Raw genomic sequence first — 25,031 nt, forward strand, 5'->3', positions numbered from 1 at the left:
GTTTTCTGGTTTGAGCTAATGTTTGTATAATGCTGTGTAGTACATTCTCTTTGGACTGCCTGTGATTATAGATCTGCATTTTCAAAATGGGTTAGCAGAATGTCCTGAGGTCCCCTCTGCATTTAATCATAGTATTAATGCTACCTCCAGTCTTGTGATCCCGGGGTAAGGAGTATCCTCTTCGTCCATGGCTATGGCTGCCTGGCTGTGACTCAGCAAGCTTCCTGCCACGTGGTTTACCTGGCCCGAGCTTCAATTACAGCACTTATCCAATTTTCAGCTAGATCAAAAGAACGGCTTAAACTTTACTGTGTATGTGACATAAAAGTATTGCTTTGTCTGTCATTATCAGTTGTGGGTTTTTTTATATTCACAATCAAAATCACAGCAGTATAAAATGTATATAATGTTTCACAATCACCGCTGTATATGTTTTAAAATCACAGCAGTATATACTGTTTCAAAATCACAGCACTTTATAATGTTATACAATCACAGCAGTATATAATGTTTCAAAATCACAGCACTATATAATGTTATACAATCACAGCAGTATGTAATGTTTCAAAATCACAGCACTATATAATGTTATACAATCACAGCAGTATGTACTGTTTCAAAATCACAGCAGTATATACTGTTTCAAAATTACAGCACTTTATAATGTTATACAATCACAGCAGTATATAATGTTTCAAAATCACAGCACTATATAATGTTATACAATCACAGCAGTATGTACTGTTTCAAAATCACAGCAGTATATACGGTTTCAAAATTACAGCACTTTATAATGTTATACAATCACAGCAGTATGTAATGTTTCAAAATCACAGCACTATATAATGTTATACAATCACAGCAGTATGTAATGTTTCAAAATCACAGCACTATATAATGTTATACAATCACAGCACTATATAATGTTATACAATCACAGCAGTATATACTGTTTCAAAATCACAGCACTATATAATGTTATACAATCACAGCAGTATGTACTGTTTCAAAATCACAGCAGTATATACGGTTTCAAAATTACAGCACTTTATAATGTTATACAATCACAGCAGTATGTAATGTTTCAAAATCACAGCACTATATAATGTTATACAATCACAGCAGTATGTAATGTTTCAAAATCACAGCACTATATAATGTTATACAATCACAGCAGTATATACTGTTTCAAAATCACAGCACTATATAATGTTATACAATCACAGCAGTATATACTGTTTCAAAATCACAGCACTATATAATGTTATACAATCACAGCAGTATATACTGTTTCAAAATCACAGCACTATATAATGTTATACAATCACAGCAGTATATACTGTTTCAAAATCACAGCACTATATAATGTTATACAATCACAGCAGTATGTACTGTTTCAAAATCACAGCACTATATAATGTTATACAATCACAGCAGTATATACTGTTTCAAAATCGCAGCAGTATATACTGTTTCAAAATCACAGCACTATATAATGTTTCAAAATCACAGCAGTATATAATGTTTCAAAATCACAGCAGTATATAATGTTATACAATCACAGCAGTATGTACTGTTTCAAAATCACAGCACTATATAATGTTATACAATCACAGCAGTATGTACTGTTTCAAAATCGCAGCAGTATATACTGTTTCAAAATCACAGCACTATATAATGTTTCAAAATCACAGCAGTATATAATGTTTCAAAATCACAGCAGTATATAATATTTCCAATTCATAGCAGTATATAATGTTTAAAATTATTTAGCCCCGCAGATGGACGGTAGATATATAATATTAATTTAGTATGTATTTTGAATACAATAAAGTAAATCCCAGTCAGGTCTGCAAATGTCTTTTTTTTTTTTTTTTTTTAAATGTCTTTATTTTTATCATATGAATACTTACATGTGAACAACCACTAGTTCTATGCTGTGTATAATAGTAGGGGTATATTTACTAAAGTGTGGGTTTTTAGAAATGGAGATATTGCCCATAGCAACCAATCAGATTTTAGATATCTTCTAGAAGATATTCTAGAAGGTGCTAGATAAATGAGAAGTAGAGTCTGATTGGTTGCTATGGGCCACATCTCCACTTCTAAAAACCGGCACATTAGGAAATGTACCCGGCAGAGTTTTGTGTGGTGAATTTTGAAAGTATATGAAGGGTTGCAGTCTCTTACCGTCTAGGTATACCAGTGTTACTGTATGTGACAGTTTCAAGTTGTTTCCAAATACTGTGGCTTGTGTTGATATGCAGGCACCAGTCACTTTCAGTTTGTATTTTTATATTGTTTATATTGATTAGTTTAGCAACCATGCTGCTTTAATATATTTATTCAATGTTTATCTATGCTGGTCATTTTATTATACTTGTTACCTTCTCCTCTGCTTATGGCACATCAATTCAGTTACAAAATGACTTGGAAACTTGGTTTTTCTCCTTGGCTCTTTGACTGCAATAAAAGCAGTGGCGTGCACAAATTAGGCTTCATTATGTTTCAGAAATTACATTTGGAGACATAAATTAGATGCACTAAACATGTAGAAAATGTCTGGAGTGTGATCATCAGAAGTAAAAATACTTTCGTTATGGTATCTGTCTGTTCAGCTCTAGTTCATCTTGTGTATTAGTTATATTGAGCGTCCATCACGCTGATGACTATACATGGTCATAGGGCACCAGGCCTGCTAACTGAATTCTGTAGGTCATTACATGGAGCAGCAAGGTGGTAGGGAATAAGCTCTGTTATTGCTGCAGTCATCCATAGATAAGTGTGTATATATCATGCTTCATACAATGTTATGCAGTATCATATGGGCTACATTTATTAACATTTTGAAGTTTACATGTTTATGGACTGCTTGCATTCATGTTAAAAGTTACTTATTAGTAGTTTTATCTAGTTTTGTTTTGAGATTTACTTTTCTTCATATGTGCAATAAAGTAGACAATTAATTGCCTATGTACATCTTTTAATATGGTGATGTAGGCGCATAATGTAAAGCATACAGCTATTCAATCTCCTTAGTAAAACATTAGCAGCAGAATGGTCAGAGCTTAGTGACTTTCTGCTGTTATAGGACATATATACCCCTTACGCACTGATATCTGTGGTCCAACCTGGGTTATTAAACTCTGTTTCAAGCCATGTCACAGCTGACGAAACCGTATTCACACTGCAGACTTGGACTCGGGTTATTGGTGGGTTGTCCCTTTCAAACTACATGGGGGTCGATTCAATTCACCGACAGTTGAATAGCGCCAGGAGTTAGCTCTCGTAGCTATTCAATTCAGCTCAAGTTAAGTTGGCGAAGGCCCGTTCTCCCGGACTTAACAGGTTGAATTGTTGGGAAAACGGGCATTCTCCGACTTTAGTCCCCGCCATGATGCTGATTCCCGACAGAATCGGCCTCGCGACGGCCGCGCGGCAGCACTTTCGCCGGATTTCTTCTCTCATCCCCGGTGGTGAGAGAAGAATTCCCAACAATTGAGGGTCTCTTGTCGCTGTATTGAATACCGACGGGAGCTAATTCCCGGCGCTGTTCAACGGTCGGTGAATTGAATCGACCCCAGTGTGTATAGGTGCTAGTTATATGAGCATTATTTGTGTGTAGGTTTGTGCGTGTATATGTATATACATACATGTATACACAATCTATATCTCACTGGGGGAGATGTGCTAAGCAGTGAAAAGAGTGGAGAAGTTGTCCATGGTGATCAATCAGCATGAAAGTATGGGGCCATACACACTAGAGGATATTTACCACAGATCTGAACGATAACGACGATAGTTAACGATAGATCGTTCGCATCGTCTATTGTGTACGGTCCTACCAATCAACGATGCGCGCACCTGCGCTTGTTGGTTGGAGGTCGGCGGTTGGCCGTTCAGCATGCTCAATGTGAGCAATGTAACTTGTGACATCGCTCATCACGGCATGTGGGTACGGAGCCACGATGAGCGATGTTCACAATGTGACATTTCTCCTTATCCCCGGCAGCACCTCCATTCTAGCTGAGCCGCTGATGGGAGCCGTTTTTCAACATACCTTATATACAGAATAAGGGGGGGGGGGGGTTCAATCAGGTGCAGTTTTTTCGACCAGTCGAAAAAAATTACACACTTTTCCCAATTTTAGGTCAACTTTACATTCAACCTATTCAGTGCCCGTGACATTTTTTCGACTAGTCAAAAAATCTGCATGGGCTAAAACCACATGGATCGGCAAACTTGCCGCTGATCCATGTGTTTTGTCGAATTCGCGCGCGTTTTTGCCAGTTTTTGGGTCCGTTTTCGCCCATGCAGATTCTACAAAAAAAACAACGAAAAGGCATGGGCGAAAATGGATTAAAAAATGGGCGAAAATGCCCGCTATTGAATACACGGACTTCGAATTAGTGCCGATTTTTTGACTGTCTGAAAATTCGGCACTAATTGAATTATACCTTTTATATCATTATTTACTGTACAGATTACCACCAAGCCTGGTCACTTCTATTACCTATCCTGCAGTGTAAACAAAGCTCAAATTCCCTAAGCACACTACAATGGGCCAGCAAAAGAGACGTGCATCCTACGTGATCATATAAATGCAGAGACTCTGTTACCTACAGTTGTGTCCTCCCTCATCCTTGCCACAATCTGTTCGCACGTACCAATACTACATTCAGAGTAAGAGTGCTGTATATAGTGTTTGGGTACATATGTGTCATCATTAGACTTGTCTTTTTATGGCTGGAAGAATTGAAGGATATGTAGTGGTGACGGCTTATTGACATGCTGTCTGATTTGCATTTACCTAGTGTTTGAGCTGTCAGCCTGACTTTTATTTATTTATGGAATAGTGTACAGATGGCAGCCTGATCACTTCATGTTTCTATGTACAAACAATACCTTAGCAATAAATACCCTGCTATGCTAGCATTCACCGAGCAATACACAACCCATTTAGTGTAGTCAAAGCAAAAAATGTATTGAGTTTTTGCAAATGTATTTTTTCACATAGATAGGACTAGTAACATTTATTACACTGGGTATATTGCTATTATTATAAAAAAGGTTTTAGAAGTGATATTAGAAGTAAAGGTCTATTTTAACATGTTGGACCTTTAGCTGGGTTAACACCTGACAGATATGTTGGTGGACCCACCATTGCGCTGATCAAAGTAAGGGTTCACACTTAACGATCAGCCACCCGATATGTTGATCCCTGTTACGCAGTTGGGCGGATGTTTGAATTTGTCTGCAGAGCTGTGACTTCAGCCCTCGCACCAAGTGCACACAGCATGATGCGTCCATATATCTGCCATTGGTTGTGCTGCAGATCCAACGCAATATGTCTGTGAACGACATCATTCAGACATATCATTGGTACACAGCCACCAACGCACCCACGATATATTGCCCATTTAATTGAATGCCCAGTATATCGGCTGGTGTGTAACCACATTAGAGACTTTATAGCTGCCAGTGTACGTTACAACTTATGACATGTTGAGAAGAAACTCAATATTTATGTACTTGGTAATAACTGTAAGTGCAGTCTGAACATATAACTAAATGCTGCACACGCTTCACTCCATTGGCATTTGTGACACAACACTTACCTTGTATTCATACACTCCTTGCATGTGATACAGGATCACGGCGGTCGGGATGCCACTGGACACATGACAGACACCGGCATCCCGACAATTACAATGCCGACAGGGGACGGGGTATTATTTTATCTCTTCCCCTGTCCCCTACCCTAACCCGCTTTGGGTGGTGGCTAGGCTAAGACTTGTGGAGGAAGGGTGGCAGAGGGCCTGACCTCCTTTGTCCCTGCTTCTACTATGACATGGTTTCATCTTGTCTAAATGTTACTTATTCTCTCTCTCTCTCTCTCTCTCTCTCTCATCTATTGCAGCAGTCTTCCAGTCCCTACAATTGCTCCTAATCTAATCTAATTCCAATTACTCACCCTCACTTACAGTACAAGAGATCTTAAATACTTTCTCTTGTACCCTCTTAGATCTGCCTCTGACCTACCCCTTGTCTCTTCTCTGGTAACTACCTCTCATTCTTAGCTACAGGATTTCTCTCGCAGCCTTCAAACCTTTAAATGCCGGTTGAGAACTTCTTTATTAAAGGTTACCATATTCCCACCTCTACACCCATGTTACTGTTCCATTCTTCACCCTGAGCCACACTCACTCTTGTTATTATCAGGGGTTGGGGTCGGGTGACCTGCGGTTGGGAACCTGGCGGTCAGCATACTATATGGTCAGCGGGATGCCGGCAGGGAGGCGAGTGCAATGAAGCCCTTTGCTTGCTCGCTGCGCTCGCCATGCTGAGGGCTCGGTGGCTCGTTGCGCCACTGGTTCTATTCCCACTCTTTGGGTTTTGGGGACACCCATGAGTGGGAATAGCCCAGGGCCCCCTGCCGGCATCTTGGCGGCCGGGATCCCGGCGTCGGTCTGTTGACCGCCAGTCACCTGACTACATTCCATTATCACAGCTGGTCCCTTTTTAAACTACCTTGTAAGCGTTTTGGTGAGCAGGCTTCTCCTGTCCTTTGTTTTACATCTGCATATATCCTTATGTCAGGTTTTTCCTGGCTGTCCAGCACTTAAAACCCTGGAGAAAACTTCCAACAAATGTAGTAAAACAGTATAAATTAATTTAAACTTACTTTGGATGAATGCATGGATTCCCTTAAAATATCTCATCGGAAACTTCAGTGGGATAACTGCCAATTTCACATCTCAAGTCAGCATTTTATGTTTCTGTGCTGGCTGATTGTTGCTGAATTACTGCTATATGCCACTTGATTATATAGAAATGTATTAAGTCCATCATGTCCTAGTAAGACTATTAATTACACGGATAATATGTACTACAAGTAAGAATGTGCAGATTTTGCCAGGAGACTTTATTTTCAGGGCAGTATTTTACATTTAATTAAAAGCCCCTGATTTTTAATTTCCGTAAAGTGTGTATTTTTAAGAGGTTAAGCTGTTGTGTGGGGTTTGGTATGTGTCACAATAACTACGGCGGGATCCCGGCATGTAGATGCCCGGTGCGGGGTGGTGTTGGGGCAACAAAGCCCCTTGAGGCTTGCCACGCTGCTGCGCTCGCCACAGGTTCTATTCCCACTCTAGGGGTGTCGTGGACACCCACAAGTGGGAATAGTCCCTGTTTGTCGGCATGCCGACCATCGGGATAGTGAGGGTCCGGGATGTAGGTGCCGGTATTGTGATCGTCAGTCTCCTGAGTATGTTTAAGAACATACTACACTTTGGGGGACATTCACTAAGCAGTGATAAGAGCGGAGAAGTTGCCCATGGCAACCAATCAGCACTAACGTAACATCTATAATTTGCATACTATAAATTTATACAGAGCTGCTGATTGGTTGATGGGGCAGCTTCTCTACTGGCTCACTTCTCCGCTCTTATCACTGCTTAGTAAATGTCCCCCTATGTGTTCTTTTATTTTTTCTTTCTCAGAGGTGGAGTGATTTGTTTGCTGGAGGACTTTCATTACATCCATTTGGACTGTTTACCCATAAAGGATTGATGTTTGTGGACATTTCCAACAGATGAATATGTGAGATTGTTACCTATATTGTAAATGAGATTTAGCGCCAGACCTATAGTTTTTTTTTTTTTTTTTCATAACTCCTGTCTGCTGTTACATGTGACAGTACTAGCCAGTAAGAATCAGGCTGATTCTTATTGGCTATGACTGTCACATGTAATAGTCACTAATGCCCAGCGACAGCGTTTCTAGTGTTCACACTGGGCATGTGGATGCATTGGAGGCCTGATAACGCGTACAGCATATGGCTATCTCCATATTCGCCTGGGGTTGCAGTGCATTCTCCATACAGGTATAGGTACACATTTTACATCATCCTAATGTCGATGTAAAATATGAAAGGGGCTACTACCGTTTTCCATTATGTGATTGAGAGGCACCACTGTGTGGCATAATGTAAATGAGTGACACTACTGTCAGTAGCTGATCAGCGTGGGGACATGTGTGACGAGCTGCTATGCATGGGGACATGTGTGACAAGTTTTGCTAGGAAGTGGGCGGGATGCGGGAAATCCACCCATTGTTTCTGGGGGTGTGGGAGACTACCTGAAAACTTGGATGTCCCCTGCAACTTCAGGGATAAGTAAGTGTGTTGTCCGGCCCCCCAAATTTCCCAAACTTTTCATAATTGTCCATTCAGAATCTTAGTTGAATACCTCCGCTATAAGGGTTGTATCACCTGAGCACTTAAATCACCATATTTACAGCACAACCATAACACGATGTCACAGTAGAGCTTAAAATGTGTAAGTGATTCACTGAAAGTTGGTAATGTCCAAAGCGCATGGTAAGACACTGTCCAGTTGGAATACATTATTTTTAGAAAACCCTGTCACTTAGGGTGATATTAATTTGTGACAAGTTGTAATTGGTCAGAGAGCTTTAACATTTATAGTAAAACATCTGCAAAAGTGACACAGGAGAGCTTCCGATGTTAGAAAAGACTAGAGTGAGACCCCTAAATGTGACAGCTGTTATAACTGTACACCCACTGCATGAGTGCTACTTCTGCGCAACTTAAGTAAGTGTGGCTGTATGCCACATTTACAGCGTCACTAGACTCTAAGGCTGCAAGGGAGTGGTTCTGTGCTGTTGCAATGGCAACTCACCCCCCTCACATGCAATTGAATTGACCTCTTCGTTTGTCCAGTATGAATCCACAAAGTCAAATAATCTCCTCTGGCATGCATCATCAGTTGGCAATGTTAATTACTTGGCATAGTGACGATGCTGTTACCAGAAAACTATAGTCACTTTCTCTTGACTTCGTGGCAGTGTCATAATTCTTCCCATAATTTACATTTGCCGTTTAGCCTCTTGGATGTTTTTCATTATCAACATGACCTTTTTGTTAAGCAAATGAAGCCTGTAATGGTTGTATTGCTTAAGAACTGTAAATCAGATGCCGTTTAAAGTAGTCTAGCACAGTATGATTGCTCTTCAGCCTAATGTCTCCTCCAGTAGATTTCAGTTTTTGCTTCACACAAGGCATTACATATGAGACATGAAAGAACTAGTTATGATTAAAGAGGAGAGTGGATGAAGATGTTATGTAAACTGGTCATACACCAGGTCATTACAACTGTCATTACAACTGTAATCCAGCCATCCAAGTAGTTGGTTGCTTGGAATGAAAATCTGGTAATGTAGGATGCACCAGGAGACTCTGCTGGTTAATTTGATATGCAACACTTGTATATTTCTTTTTCATCCACTAGGGGTCACTGGAGTACTCTTGGGGATATGGACGGCTTAGCAGAAACAAAGGCACTGAATATTTAAATTTAGAACTCTCCACCCCTCCATATCCCAGGGTACCTCAGTGTACGACCTCAGTGTTTTTTCCGTGCTCACAGCAATAACAAGGCTTGTGGGGACTTCCCACACTTGGTGGAAGATTTTATTAATTTTTCATTTTTACTTTTTACTTTTTACTATAGCACATCCCTTCCCAGTTTCTGGAAAAACATGGGTCCGGGATAGTGCCGCTGCACGGGCAGCGCATGGCGTGTCGGTCCTCACAAAGAGCACCCTCACAGCCACAGGCCCACTGGCTCCTGCAACAGCTGGACGGAGCTTACAGAAAGAAGCCCCGTCGCAGCCATGAAGAAGTGATCAAAGAGCTGGACGGAGCTTACAGAAAGAAGCCCCGTCACAGCCATGAAGAAGTGATCAAACAGCTGGACGGAGCTTACAGATAGAAGCCCCGTCGCAGCTATGACCGGAGAGCTCTGAGCTTAGAAGCCCGTCGCAGACCTCCTACAAAAGGTATGCTGGGGAAACGGGGCGGTCAGCGCAGGCTGCCGCCCCGCTGTGTGGGGTCCGTTGATGCGCCCGCTCACTACCGCTCACTGCCACTTAGCCCAGCCGCTCCGTCCAGCGCTCCGTCTGCCGCTCCGTCCTCCCGGCCCAGGCGCTCCGTCCTCCCGCCAGGCGCTCCGTCAGCGCTGTATGGAAAGTGCAGCGCCCAGAGGGGGAGACCCGCCGCAGCTCGGCTAGCGACAGCTACGCGCCCCGGCCAGCCGCCCTCCGCTACTTTGCATGTCTCTCGCCTCCCTGCAATGAGCTTCCCGGCTCACCGCTAAGACAGCGCTACAGGGAGTACAGAGAGGGGGGGGGGGGACCTGGCTGATTACAGCGCGGCTGCAAGGGGAAATAGCAGGCTGCCATATCTATAGGAATTAACTGCAGGCAGTGTTTATATTAACTGGATTGTGACCTGCCTGTGATTATGCAGGGTATAATAGGCTATTGAGCCTATATAAACACTGAAGGCATGTATCCTACATGTGTTTATTACTGTTTACTGGACAGTGATTATCACTGTATAATAGGCTATTGAGCCTATATTAACTGCAGCAGGTATTGTAACCTGTCCTGTGATTTTCAGTGTAAGCATGGCATGGGGGCCATTTTTAATCATGTTTCCTGTTTCTTCCAGTTGGTAATTCCAGAACATTCCTGCCATACATCTCTACTCCACACGGAGGCGCAGGGGTGTTAGTGGGAATTTTGGTTCAGGTTTCACATAGGCTAGCCATGTGAACTGTATTTCGACATAAATATATATATATATATATATATATATATTACACACCTTAAGTAAAGACTTTACTGGGTTGTGCAAGTGTCTGGCCTTTGGCTATTGTGTTGTCTGTGTGTATAAGGAGTAAGGCTCCAACACAGACTAAAAACAAGGTTTACTACAATGTCTGTACATAAATCTACCACAGATTCAGTTGCGTTGTAGGTTTCCACTCCGGAAGCCTGTTCATTCCCAGATCCTATGTTAAGCATTGGCAATTCAAATTGACTCCGTTCGACAGGTAAGATCGGAGTCTCGGAAGTTACTCCGCCAGCTCTAACGGAGGAGTCTCAGATTAATTTAACTGGTCTTATCATTTAATGCAGTCTGACAAATTCTATGTCAAACCTCACAGCGATAACTACGAGTAAGGAGGGTACATTAGACCAGCAGTCAGATAGTGCGGGGTTTGGGCAACCATACATTGCTAATGACCAGTGAGTCAATGTCTCAAATTTACAGAGACTAAGGAGACTCTAACATCTAATCCGTCGAATTTAATAAACGACAGATCTTCAATGAGTTTCTTATTTAGAATATCTGACTAAGATTTAACTCTATTTACCCGTTTCCACATCTAAATGGGAGAATCCGCCATTGGTGAATTCGTCTGTGTCAAACATTATAAAGACCCAAGATACATTTGGGTCACTAGGCGCTCAATGTATGGAAACAATGACGATCACATTAGACTTATCGTTAATAAGAAGCTGCAGAGTATCTCTGTAAAGCTTCTGCTGACGCCTGTTACCTCGATTCTCGCTTTTTATCGTCGCTAGTTTCAGCACGACAAGGCCAGAAGTTGTTTGGTACTAAATTTGATATTGCCTCCTCCGGTATCAAAACGGAAATACTTTGGTCCGGCGTTTAAAGTCTTTAGACTTCACTCTTTTCAAGGCTGTGGTACAAAAACAGTCACAACTTGTAACGCCAGGGCGCTAAAGTCAACAAGCCAGTGGCTTGACGGCCTCTTAGGCCATCTCGAATTTCCAATTGTGGAAGCGCGCCTTTACACGTTACATTTGCCGGGTTTCCAGACATCCACTCATGGATGTATCCGCTATTTAAAGGTTAAAAGACAAGACTGCCTCTGTCGGACGAAATTAGGCGTTTTGGCAGGTTGCCATTCAGTCTCTGCTGGTTTCAGCTGTTTTTATTTCCAGGCCTGGTACACCAACAGCGTCAGGGTTACTTATCCCCTCTGTTTGGGGTACCGAAGCCGGAGGGCTCCGTCGCAGTCTCAATCAGCAAGTCACTTACTACAGTTTGAAATGGATTTCTGCGGTTAGTATTTGCATATTTGGAGCCACAAGATTGCATGATTGCGCTTGATCTTCAGAATGCGTATTTACCCATTCCGGTTTGGTCACCGCATCACAGGTTCTTGCGTTTTGCAATACGCCACAACCATTAACCGTTTCAGGTTCTACCGTTTGGCCTCTTGTCGGCGCCTCGGGTATTCACCAAAGTGAGGTTGGTGATGATAGCTCATCTCAGAGCCCTGGCAGTGACAATCGTTCCATACTTAGACGATCTGCTCATAAGAACTCTGTCTCAACAGAGGTTCCACTTACTTGCGCTACTAACGTACACCACGGTTGCAGTGTCAAGTTCAAAAACAATCGCATCTAATTCCGTCAGAACGACTTCAATTCCTAGGTATGAGTATAGATACGGTAAATCAAAGAGATTTACCTACTACACCAGAAAGAACAGATTATACCATCTAGTACAATTAGTGCAAAAGCCACGCACACTAGCGGTACATTGGTGTATTCGCCTATTAGGAACAATGATGTGTTTTCGAAGCGCTTTAGTTCGCCGGGTTTCACTCGCGTTTCCCACAGGGGGGCGAGGGTGTCTATACTCTGGGCGAGAGTCTCAGAGGTTGAGGAGTTGTAGTTAAAAAGCGACAGGGGTTCTAAAACGGATCACGACAGATTGCTGTCTATAAATGTCCTGGAACTCCGTGCAATTTACAATGCACTACATGCTTCGCTTTCAGTCTGTCCAAGTGCAGTCAGACAACGCAACGGGAGTTGCATACACAACATCCAGGGAGGACCGAGAAGCCGCATGGCAATGCGGGAGGTAGCTCGAATCCTCAATTGCCCAGAATACCACAAGGTGATATTGTCGACTGGGTTCATTCCGGGAGTGGACATCTGTTAGACAGATGATCTTAGCCGTCGGGATTTTCATCCAGAAAACTGGGCATTAAATCCAGAGGTGTTTCACATGTGGGTCCACAGGTGGGGTTACCTTCAGGTGTACATGATGGCATCTCGCCACAATTACAAACGCTCAGTATGTGTACAGAACGACAGATCACAAGGGCAGTGGCGGTGGAGGCTCTCACATTCGCGTGGTCGTACAGCCTCGTGTATCTGGGTCCACCGTTTTCCGCTGCTCTCTCCGTTGCTAAAACGGATCATAAGACAGTTCGTCACAGTCATACTAGTGATATCTCATGGGTTTCGGAGAGCTTGCTTCTCGAATCTCCAAGGAATACTCGCACACGATCCTTGCCCGCTCATACTACGTCCAACCTGTTACAACAGGGACTGTTCTTTTACCCCTATTTACCTATGTACTGCGGCTGTGGTTGACGGGGTGGTGGTTGAGACCGCCCTCTTAAGAAAAGAGATAGGGCATTACAGTATCTGTTATACCAACCATGTTACGAGCTAGGAAGCCGGTTACGGCAGCTCATTATTACAGAATTTGGTGTGCCTATATAGGTTGGTGTGAAGCTCGGAAGTTTCCGACATCATCTTTCAAGTTACCCGTATTCTGTTATTTTACAGACGGGGTGGGATGGAGAACTGCGTTTATCTACACTGAGGGTGCAGGTATCTGTGTTGTCAATTTATTTTCAAAGACGTTTGACTCTATTGCGTCGGTACACACTTTTCTACAAGGTGTCATCAGAGTGCAGCCTCCATTTATCCCACCTACAGAGCCATGCGACTTGAAGCTGGGTTCAGATTTCTTACAGTTTTCATATTTTGAACCCTTATGGGATTAAGTTTCTCACTTGGAAAACGTTTTTTTCTTCTAGCCTTAGCTTCGGCAAGGGTTTTGTTTTCAAATTTGGGTGCCTTGTATTCCAAGCCACCGTATTTGGGTTTCCTCATGACAGAGCGGAACTTCGGACGAATTCCGATTTCTTATTTTTCACATCAATAAACCAATAGTGTTTCCTGTGACAGCACATTCTAGAGTTCTGAATGTGGTACGCGCATTACGCGTTTATATGTCCCGAACGTCTACAGTTCGTAATACGGATACGTTGTTTGTTCTCTATGATGCTGCCAACTGGGGTTAGCCAGTTTCTCAGCAGACATTATCCAGTTGGATAAAACTGACTACACGTCAGGCTTACCTTAAGGCTAAGTTACAGTCGCCTACGTCAGTAATAGCTCATCCCACAGGTTCTGTGGGAATGTCATGACCAGCTGGTCGTGGAGCTTCTACGACGCGGCTACATAGTCTTCAGTGCACACGTTTGTGCGCGTTTACAAGTTTTGAAACGTTTGCGGCATCAGCATCTAGCTTTGGCCGCCTACTGTTACAGGTGTCAAACAGCTCTCCCGCCCACGAGGGAAGCTTTGGTACGTCCCAAGAGTACTCCAGTGACCCCTAGTGGATGAAAAAGAAAATAGGATTTTGGTACTTACCAGGTAAATCCTTTTCTTTGAATCCATAGGGGGCACTGGACGCCCACCCAGAGCAGTTTTACCTGGGTTGTATTAAGCTCAGAGGAGCTTATGGTAACACATTTTCACCGATTGGTTCAAATTATAAAGGTCTATCGGTTATGGTGTCAACTGTTTAGTTGTCAGTAACGTTATGTGTCAACTTTGTTGTTGTCCGTTATGTTATAGGAATTCTCCATTGTCAACCTCTCTATAGTTCCTGTTCGCTCAGTAAAAAACACTGAGGTCGTACACTGAGGTACTCTGGGATATGGAGGGGTGGAGAGTTCTAAATTTAAATATTCAGTGCCTTTGTTTCTGCTAAGCCGTCCATATCTCCAAGAGTACTCCAGTGCCCCCTATGGATTCAAAGAAAAGGATTTACCTGGTAAGTACCAAAATCCTATTTTTTGTGCAGCTGAGTCTCTAGGTGAGATTCAAATCCCCCCCCCCCCCCCCTTCCATGCCTGCTGGCAGTATTAATGTGGCTGCGGAAGGGCGCGACAACTTCATTTCAGCTCGATACCACTGAGGTTTGTGAGCTGAAATGCGCGTAAAGAGACCCGTTTGGTTGCCCAAACAGTTCTTTTCACACTCGCGCCCATTACCTTAGTTGGGTTTAGGTGCTTTGCGCGCCTAAACCTGAGTGTAATGGGCGCAATAAGTGGGGGCATTTAAATATCGCCCCGCAATCTTCCGTCACTTCAGACGGGAGATCGGGGTTCGATAACATTTGAATTCCCTCTCTGAATGTCCATACAAAGAGCTACGATGCAGCGCAATGGGTACAGGATCCCGGCGGTCAACAAAAAGACGCCAGAATCCCGACCACCAGAATGCCAGCAGGGGGCGAGCGCAACGAAGACACTTGCGGGCTCGCCGCTCTTGCCACAGGTTCTATTCCCCCTCCATGGGTGTCGTGGGCACCCAGGAGAGGGAATAGCTGCTGCTGCCGTCATTCTGACGTTCGGGATTACATCCCGATGCAGCTGCTTTGGCTTTTTTTGCATACAGAGTTCTGTTGTGCTTCATATACAGACTCAGTCACACACAGATATACAAGTATATACAAGTCTCCTGGTACATCCTAAGACACATTTTCGGTAACAGAGTTGCACCGGACCTCCCAGCTCAGGCCAGTCATCTCTCACTGCGTGGCATATTGAGACTATATGTATGAGGACACATTTGTATATATGTTCTATACCAAGTTTCCTGATTTGATATCATTATAGAAATGTTTGAGCCAATTAATAGCACCCTTATATACACGGGTGCTGGCCAAGTCAGCCACATACTTGTTTTTGTTATAGGTCTTTAATACTACAGTACATTAGGCCATGGCGATTCTTATTCTGATAAAGATCAAATTATGTAGGATCATGAGCCCGCTGTTTCATAAGGGAATGTGCGTCATGCAATCAGGAGACTGTAAAATTATGTACTGTGCTGATATTTGGGGTTTAGACCAATAGGTTGCATGTCTCTGTTATATTGATGGGATCTGGGAAGCTATGTAGATGAATTAAACTTCATACAATATCTTTTATGTTTTTATTCTTTTACAACTTAATGCTGAACCGATTTTGTGCAATTTTTTTGTAGTGGGTTTGTTTGTTTTTTACAGTAAAAAAATGGAATAGAAAAATTTATGAAAATAATAAAGCTGTGGACAAAAAGTCTTTATATTGAGGAAAAGAGCTAAATACTCAGGGGCACATTCAAAGCTGTCGCCCTTTTTGGGTTTCCTTTACTGGATTTAAAGTGTAATAATTGTAAATACAAACCAGGCAGTATAGAAATAGAAGGTTATAGCACTTCCACCTGTACTCTTCAATAATAATTGGACTTCAAATAAGTCAATGAAAGTCCAAAAAGTCCAAATGACTGGAACAGGAGGTAATAAGAGGTAGATTTACCCAATGTGTTTTGTCATGCCACACCAGTGTGTGTCGTGTGACTTTCTCATGCATGTTTTGGATTTAATATTGCCTCTTTATATGCAGCATGCCACACCACTGAATTTTATAAAAGCAAAATCAATTGACAAAATAAAAATATCCAGTGGTGTCAGGGATAAAAGATAATGTGTACATATATTGTATCAGGGCCTGAGAAATCCCAGGGACCAGGTTGCCATGGCCCCTAGATTGTGATGCCTGTCTACCAGTTTAATCAGGGGGAAGGGGGGTGGAGGGGGAAGACCAGGTCCTTGTCAGCCCAGTGGGAAGACCAGGTCCTTCCTTGTCAGCCCCAGTGGGAAGACCAGGTCCTTTCTTGTCAGCCCCAGTGGGAAGACCAGGTCCTTGTCAGCCCCAGTGGGAAGACCAGGTCCTTGTCAGCCCCAGTGGGAAGACCAGGTCCTTGTCAGCCCCAGTGGGAAGACCAGGTCCTCGTCAGCCCCAGTGGGAAGACCAGGTCCTCGTCAGCCCCAGTGGGAAGACCAGGTCCTTCCTTATCAGCCCTAGTGGGAAGACCAGGTCCTTCCTTGTCAGCCCCAATGGGAAGACCAGGTCCTTCCTTGTCAGCCCCAGTGGGAAGACCAGGTCCTTCCTTGTCAGCCCCAGTGGGAAGACCAGGTCCTTGTCAGCCCCAGTGGGGAATCCTGAGTGTGCCTGTATTGCAGCGGCCATATCATACACATGAGTGCATGTGCTGAGTGTTTGCCTGAGCCTACGCTGACCGTCCTTCCTTTCCGCCCCAATCTGCACTGACCGCCGTGCCTGTCCGTCCCAGCCTGCCCTCACTGCTCAGTAATGTGGGTTTTGGGAGGTGGACAGTGGTCTGGCTCCTACACTTTCATCCTGCATCCTAGATTTTATAAAAATTTGTCAAGCCCTGTATTGTATTTTGTACACTACACTTTAAGAAATGTATTAATATTGATAGACTATAAAGGGGGTATTCTGTTGTTTGAAAAGTCAGTTGGGAGTCTGTTTTTTTTCAGTCTAATAGACAGGAAAAAACAGACACCCAACTGACTTTCAATTGAATTCCCTCCTAAGAGTTGAATAATTACTTTTCTTTTCTAAAACCAAGTGACTTGAACTCTCTATTGCCAAACACAAGATGGTGCTGTTGCAGTGAAATGGAACTAAAATTTCCATTATTTTCTATGTTCTAAATGAAATGTAATAACTGGCAGCTTTCTTTCTGCATATCTCACAGTTTTACTTATAGAATGTTTAAAATAAAATGTTAAGTTATGTCAGTGGATACATATATGTTTACCATTTACAGACTGCCCTTAAATATTTGCATGCTTTGCTTTGACACTGCAGATATGATGGTGTCTGTAAACGTTTCTAGAGTATAATCCTGGAAGGAAAAATACATAGATTTTTCATGATTCTTCAACTAATCCCAAACTACATAAGGCATGTAACCAGAAATTGGTCGTCCTCCCAGTTTTGCACATACTGTAGTGCGAGGATATGGCTGTGCATAGTTTTAGGGGGAAGATTTGGCAGTGAGAGATTTTTTTTGTCTGAGAAAAACAAGTCGTTCACTCTTCTATCTCCCAGTTTCTCATTGGCTACACTTATTTGGGAATTTCTACTGTAAAGACTTCAGGGGTATAGGGGCAGGGAATATTTTTTGTTACGAGAATTTGATTGCTAATCCTTTTATTAAAATAGAAAAAAACACTGATAACAGGTCGTCTTTAACAAGAAACAGAATAGTACAGTGTAAGCTATTGTACATTTTGGGGGTCATTCCGAGTTGATCGTAGCTGTGCTAAATTTAGCGCAGCTACGATCATGTCCCCTGACATGCGGGGGGATGCCCAGCACAGGGCTAGTCCGCCCCGCATGTCAGTCCCCCCCCACCCGCACAAATACAAAAGCATCGTACAGCGGAGATGCTTTTGTACACTGCTCAAAAAAATAAAGGGAACACTAAAATAACACATCCTAGATCTGAATGAATGAAATATTCTTATTAAATACTTTGTTCTTTACATAGTTGAATGTGCTGACAACAAAATCACACAAAAATTATCAATGGAAATCAAATTTATTAACCCATGGAGGTCTGGATTTGGAGTCACCCTCAAAATTAAAGTGGAAAAACACACTACAGGCTGATCCAACTTTGATGTAATGTCCTTAAAACAAGTCAAAATGAGGCTCAGTAGTGTGTGTGGCCTCCACGTGCCTGTATGACCTCCCTACAACCCACACAAGTGGCTCAGGTAGTGCAGCTCATCCAGGATGGCACATCAATGCGAGCTGTGGCAAGAAGGTTTGCTGTGTCTGTCAGCGCAGTGTCCAGAGCATGAAGGCGCTACCAGGAGACAGGCCAGTACATCAGGAGACGTGGAGGAGGTCGTAGGAGGGCAACAACCCAGCAGCAGGACCGCTACCTCCGCCTTTGTGCAAGGAGGAACAGGAGGAGCACTGCCAGAGCCCTGCAAAATGACCTCCAGCAAGCCACAAATGTGCATGTGTCTACTCAAACGATCAGAAACAGACTCCATGAGGGTGGTATGAGGGCCCGACGCCCACAGGTGGGGGTTGTGCTTACAGCCGAACACCGTGCAGGACGTTTAGCATTTGCCAGAGAACACCAAGATTGGCAAATTCGCCACTGGCACCCTGTGCTCTTCACAGATGAAAGCAGGTTCTCACTGAGCACATGTGACAGACGTGACAGAGTCTGGAGACACGAATGAGAATGTTCTGCTGCCTGCAACATCCTCCAGCATGACCGGTTTGGCAGTGGGTCAGTAATGTTGTGGGGTGACATTTCTTTGGGGGACCGCACAGCCCTCCATGTGCTCACCAGAGGTAGCCTGACTGCCATTAGGTACCGAGATGAGATCCTCAGACCCCTTGTGAGACCATATGCTGGTGCGGTTGGCCCTGGGTTCCTCCTAATGCAAGACAATGCTAGACCTCATGTGGCTGGAGTGTGTCAGCAGTTCCTGCAAGACGAAGGCATTGATGCTATGGACTGGCCCGCCCGTTCCCCAGACCTGAATCCAATTGAGCACATCTGGGACATCATGTCTCGCTCCATCCACCAACGCCAGGTTGCACCACAGACTGTCCAGGAGTTGGTGGATGCTTTAGTCCAGGTCTGGGAGGAGATCCCTCAGGAAACTATCCGCCACCTCATCAGGAGCATGCCCAGGCGTTGTAGGGAGGTCATACAGGCACGTGGAGGCCACACACACTACTGAGCCTCATTTTGACTTGTTTTAAGGACATTACATCAAAGTTGGATCAGCCTGTAGTGTGTTTTTCCACTTTAATTTTGAGTGTGACTCCAAATCCAGACCTTCATGGGTTAATAAATTAGATTTCCATTGATAATTTTTGTGTGATTTTGTTGTCAGCACATTCAACTATGTAAAGAACAAAGTATTTAATAAGAATATTTCATTAATTCAGATCTAGGATGTGTTGTTTAAGTGTTCCCTTTATTTTTTTGAGCAGTGTATTTCAGAAGTAACTCCCGGCCAGCGCAGCTCCTGCGGCTGGCTGGGAGTTGTTTGTTGCTGCTGCTGGCCGCAGCAGCTGCGTGAGACGTCACGCAGCCACCGCGGCCCCCCCCCCAACAGTCCGGCCACGCCTGCGTTGGCCGGACCGCGCCTCCTAAGCGGCGGCTTAACACCGCCGTTCAGCCCCCTCACGCCTAGCGACCGCCTCTGTCTCAGAGGCGATCGCCAAGCAGCGACAACTGCCATGCGACAAACTGCAGCGAGCGATCGGGTCGGAATGACCCCCTTTGTCTGTAAAATGTATATTGCACAGTAATTTACCTATATACTGTATTTATGTACATACATAGCTACAAGTACTCCGTTCTGTTAATAGGTCCTTTTAAAAAAAACTACTCAGTGCGTCGGCCAAGCACCTTCAGGGATTTGGCACCTTTGGTAAATTACACCTAAATATCCCATATAATGTCCTTTTCTTTCAGCTCTGATCCTTTCCTCTAGTTTTTCAGTCACTTTTTGTTTACAGAGCTTCATACCCACAACATTGTCACCCCAATATATGTCCTTGTTCTGCTATGTCAGGTACAGTATTTTTATAATGTTTGGCCATCATCAAGGGCAGTACGGATGGTGCGTAGGGCAGTACGGATGGTGTAATCGTTAGCATTACTGCCTCACAGCACTGAGGACATGGGTTCAATTCCCGCTATTGCCCCAACTGTGTGTGCATGTGCACTTGATAGGGAAAATAGACTGTAAGCTCCACTGGGGCAGGGACTTAATGAAAATAGCCAAATATTCTCTGTAACGCACTACAGAATGTCTGCGCGCTATATAAATAACTGGTAATAATAAAAAGAGCATTTAGAATGGAGTTTTTGTACAGTAACATAAAGGTCTTGCTATATTCTAGACATAGGGAATATAGATTGGAAGCTCCACTGGGGCAGGGACTGATGTGAATGGCCAAATATTCTCTGTAAAGTGCTGCAGAATATGTGTGCGCTATATAAATAACTGGTAATAATAATAATAATGGAGCTTGATTCAGAGATGGACACTCTCGTCTTTAGACACAGATGCTGTGTAAATATGTAAATGCTGGAGGAGGCGTCTTGTGTACATAGAGGCCTCCTGCATACTTCTGTGATTGGCTGCAGCATCTTAGGACGCAGCGTCGGATCATCTGTGGAAACATGGGCCATCTGAGCAGGGCCGACTCCAGACCTACTAGCACCCTGTGTGAGAAGCTTTGAAGCGCCCCCTACACCTCTAGCGAAAGTGAGAAAGTGGGCGTGACCTCACAACTTTATATTATCAAACTCTAAATATATATTTATTTTCACACCCCTCTACACACACAATTAGCAGCCTTACATATAACGCCCACAGTAGTGTTCCTTACATATAATGTCCCCAGTATAGTGTCAGATACACAAAACGTTCCAGTAGAGTGCCAGATATATATACGCCCCACAGTAGTGCAGTGCCAGATACACATTATATGCCCCCAGCAGTGCCATGCCAGATACACATTATATGCCCCCAGCAGTGCCATGAGAGATGCACATTATATACCCCCAGCAGTGCTGCCAGATACACATTATATGCCCCCAGCAGTGTTGCCAGATACACATTATATGCCCCCAGCACTGCTGCCAGATACACATTATATGCCCCCAGCAGTGCTGCCAGATACAAATTATATGCCCCCCAGCAGTGCTACCAGATACACATTATATGCCCCCAGCAGTGCTGCCAGATACACTTTATATGCCCCCAGCACTGCTGCCAGATACACATTTTATGCCCCCAGCACTGCTGCCAGATACACATTATATGCCCCCAGCGCTGCTGCCAGATACACATTATATGCCCCCAGCAGTGTTGCCAGATACACATTATATGCCCCCAGCACTGCTGCCAGATACACATTATATGCCCCCAGCAGTGCTGCCAGATACAAATTATATGCCCCCCAGCAGTGCTACCAGATACACATTATATGCCCCCAGCAGTGCTGCCAGATACACTTTATATGCCCCCAGCACTGCTGCCAGATACACATTTTATGCCCCCAGCACTGCTGCCAGATACACATTATATGCCCCCAGCGCTGCTGCCAGATACACATTATATGCCCCCAGCGCTGCTGCCAGATACACATTATATGCCCCCAGCGCTGCTGCCAGATACACATTATATGCCCCCAGCGCTGCTGCCAGATACACATTCTATGCCCCCAGCGCTGCTGCCAGATACACATTATATGCCCCCAGCGCTGCTGCCAGATACACATTATATGCCCCCAGCGCTGCTGCCAGATACACATTATATGCCCCCAGCGCTGCTGCCAGATACACATTATATGCCCCCAGCGCTGCTGCCAGATACACATTATATGCCCCCAGCGCTGCTGCCAGATACACATTATATGCCCCAAGCGCTGCTGCCAGATACACATTATATGCCCCCAGCGCTGCTGCCAGATACACATTATATGCCCCCAGCAGTGTTGCCAGATACACATTATATGCCCCCAGCACTGCTGCCAGATACACATTATATGCCCCCAGCGCTGCTGCCGGATACACATTCTATGCCCCCAGCACTGCTGCCAGATACACATTATATGCCCCCCAGCACTGCTGCCAGATACACATTATATGCCCCCAGCACTGCTGCCAGATACACATTATATGCCCCCAGCGCTGCTGCCAGATACACATTATATGCGCCCAGCACTGCTGCCAGATACACATTATATGCCCCCAGCGCTGCTGCCAGATACACATTATATGCCCCCAGCAGTGCTGCCAGATACAAATTATATGCCCCCCAGCAGTGCTACCAGATACACATTATATGCCCCCAGCAGTGCTGCCAGATACACTTTATATGCCCCCAGCACTGCTGCCAGATACACATTTTATGCCCCCAGCACTGCTGCCAGATACACATTATATGCCCCCAGCGCTGCTGCCAGATACACATTATATGCCCCCAGCGCTGCTGCCAGATACACATTATATGCCCCCAGCGCTGCTGCCAGATACACATTATATGCCCCCAGCGCTGCTGCCAGATACACATTCTATGCCCCCAGCACTGCTGCCAGATACACATTATATGCCCCCAGCGCTGCTGCCAGATACACATTATATGCCCCCAGCGCTGCTGCCAGATACACATTATATGCCCCCAGCGCTGCTGCCAGATACACATTATATGCCCCCAGCGCTGCTGCCAGATACACATTATATGCCCCCAGCGCTGCTGCCAGATACACATTATATGCCCCCAGCGCTGCTGCCAGATACACATTATATGCCCCCAGAGCTGCTGCCAGATACACATTATATGCCCCCAGCGCTGCTGCCAGATACACATTATATGCCCCCAGCGCTGCTGCCGGATACACATTCTATGCCCCCAGCGCTGCTGCCGGATACACATTCTATGCCCCCAGCACTGCTGCCAGATACACATTATATGCCCCCCAGCACTGCTGCCAGATACACATTATATGCCCCCAGCACTGCTGCCAGATACACATTATATGCCCCCAGCACTGCTGCCAGATACACATTATATGCCCCCAGCGCTGCTGCCAGATACACATTATATGCGCCCAGCACTGCTGCCAGATACACATTATATGCCCCCAGCGCTGCTGCCAGATACACATTATATGCCCCCAGCGCTGCTGCCAGATATACATTATATGCCCTAAGCGCAGCTGCCAATACACATTCTATGCCCCCAGCACTGCTGTCAGATACACATTATATGCCCCCAGCGCTGCTGCCAGATACACATTATATGCCCCCAGCGCTGCTGCCAGATACACATTCTATGCCCCCAGCGCTGCTGTCAGATACACATTATATGCCCCCAGCGCTGCTGCCAGATACACATTCTATGCCCCCAGACTGCTGCCAGATACACATTATATGCCCCCAGCACTGCTCCCAGATACACATTATATGCCCCCAGCACTGCTCCCAGATACACATCATATGCCCCCACAGTGCTCCCAGATACACAAATGCCCCCACAGTGCTCCCAGATACACAAATGCCCCCACAGTGCTCCCAGATACACAAATGCCCCACAGTGCTGCCAGATACACAAATGCCCCCACAGTGCTGCCAGATACACAAATGCCCCCAGTGCCAGATCACTGGATCTAAGTGTAGCAGGGATAGGCGGTGCGCAGTGTGCTGAATGCTGAGGTCTGTGAGCTTCGCTACCGGCACCTCAGCTACATGCAGGCAGCACGGACAAGAGCTACGGCAGCAGGGACAAGCGTCCCAACTTGCTGCATTACACCCGTCCCGCCCTCAACCCCGGACCGGATTCACCCACCGTGATGTCTGCGGCGCTGCTCTATCTCCGACGCCGGTCATCTCAAATATGGCGCAACGGCACTTTAGCCAATCAAAGCTCTCGGCCCAGCAGCCAGTCAGGAGCCGCTGATGCAGGTCCGCGAGCTCTGATTGGCTGACGGCCGGCACCATATTTGAAATGGCCGGCCGCCCTTAAATAGCCAGCGCCCTGCGTGGCCACTCCAGTCGAACGTGCCTGCATCTGAGTGACCCTCAGGTTAAGCAAGATGCCAGTGTTTTTCACTCTGCCTGGGTCAGGAAATCTGCGGGGGAAGACCCTGGCCAAGGCAAACTACCAAAAGTGGGTGTCGTGCCCCCGCTTTGTAGCAATGTCCCTGTCACACACATCCTCAACCTGCAATATTGTCCCTTATATTTAAAAATAAATCTGCAGGGATTTCTAATATCCTTTTCATTTGCATAAGGCTATGCAGTACATGTTTGAGAATGTAGTTATCATGGAGTATAAAGGTTTTATCAAAGCTATCATTTTACGTCCAAATCTGCAATTTTGCCACTGTAGCATTTTTCCCTGCAGAGAAAATAAGGTTGATGTCCATTAATTTCCTGGAATTGGATCTCTCTGGATTATTGCACTGCTACTTGAGCAATCAAGAGCTTGATCGAGTAAATTAAATGTACATTTTCTGACTCAGCCAGTCTCACAGAGTTGCATTCAGTTGTCTTAATCTACAGTTTACAATAGATCAGGCATGTCCAAACTGCGGCCCTCCAGCTGTTGAGAAACTACACATCCCAGCATGCCCTGACACAGCTTTAGCATTCACTGACAGCAAAACTGTGTTAGGGCATGCTGGGAT

General features: G+C 44.8%; 1 protein-coding gene and 1 long non-coding RNA gene across 7 annotated transcripts in view; one reads left to right on the forward strand and one right to left on the reverse strand.

Annotated features, from left to right (window-relative positions):
* LOC134920909 (uncharacterized) overlaps window positions 1-5,781 on the reverse strand; it is a 39,268-nt gene extending 33,487 nt beyond the window's left edge. Inside the window, exons 1-2 of the long non-coding RNA XR_010177469.1 lie at window positions 5,619-5,781; window positions 2,388-2,463 (exon numbers count right to left, since the gene is read on the reverse strand). This is a non-coding gene — a long non-coding RNA (uncharacterized LOC134920909). The remainder of the gene's footprint in view (window positions 1-2,387; window positions 2,464-5,618) is intronic.
* Window positions 1-25,031, forward strand: part of FBXW7 (F-box and WD repeat domain containing 7) — a 382,444-nt gene that overhangs the window by 213,766 nt on the left and 143,647 nt on the right. The window lies entirely within an intron of this gene.

Source organism: Pseudophryne corroboree, chromosome 1, assembly GCF_028390025.1.
Source record: "Pseudophryne corroboree isolate aPseCor3 chromosome 1, aPseCor3.hap2, whole genome shotgun sequence".
Classification (NCBI taxonomy): domain Eukaryota; kingdom Metazoa; phylum Chordata; class Amphibia; order Anura; family Myobatrachidae; genus Pseudophryne; species Pseudophryne corroboree.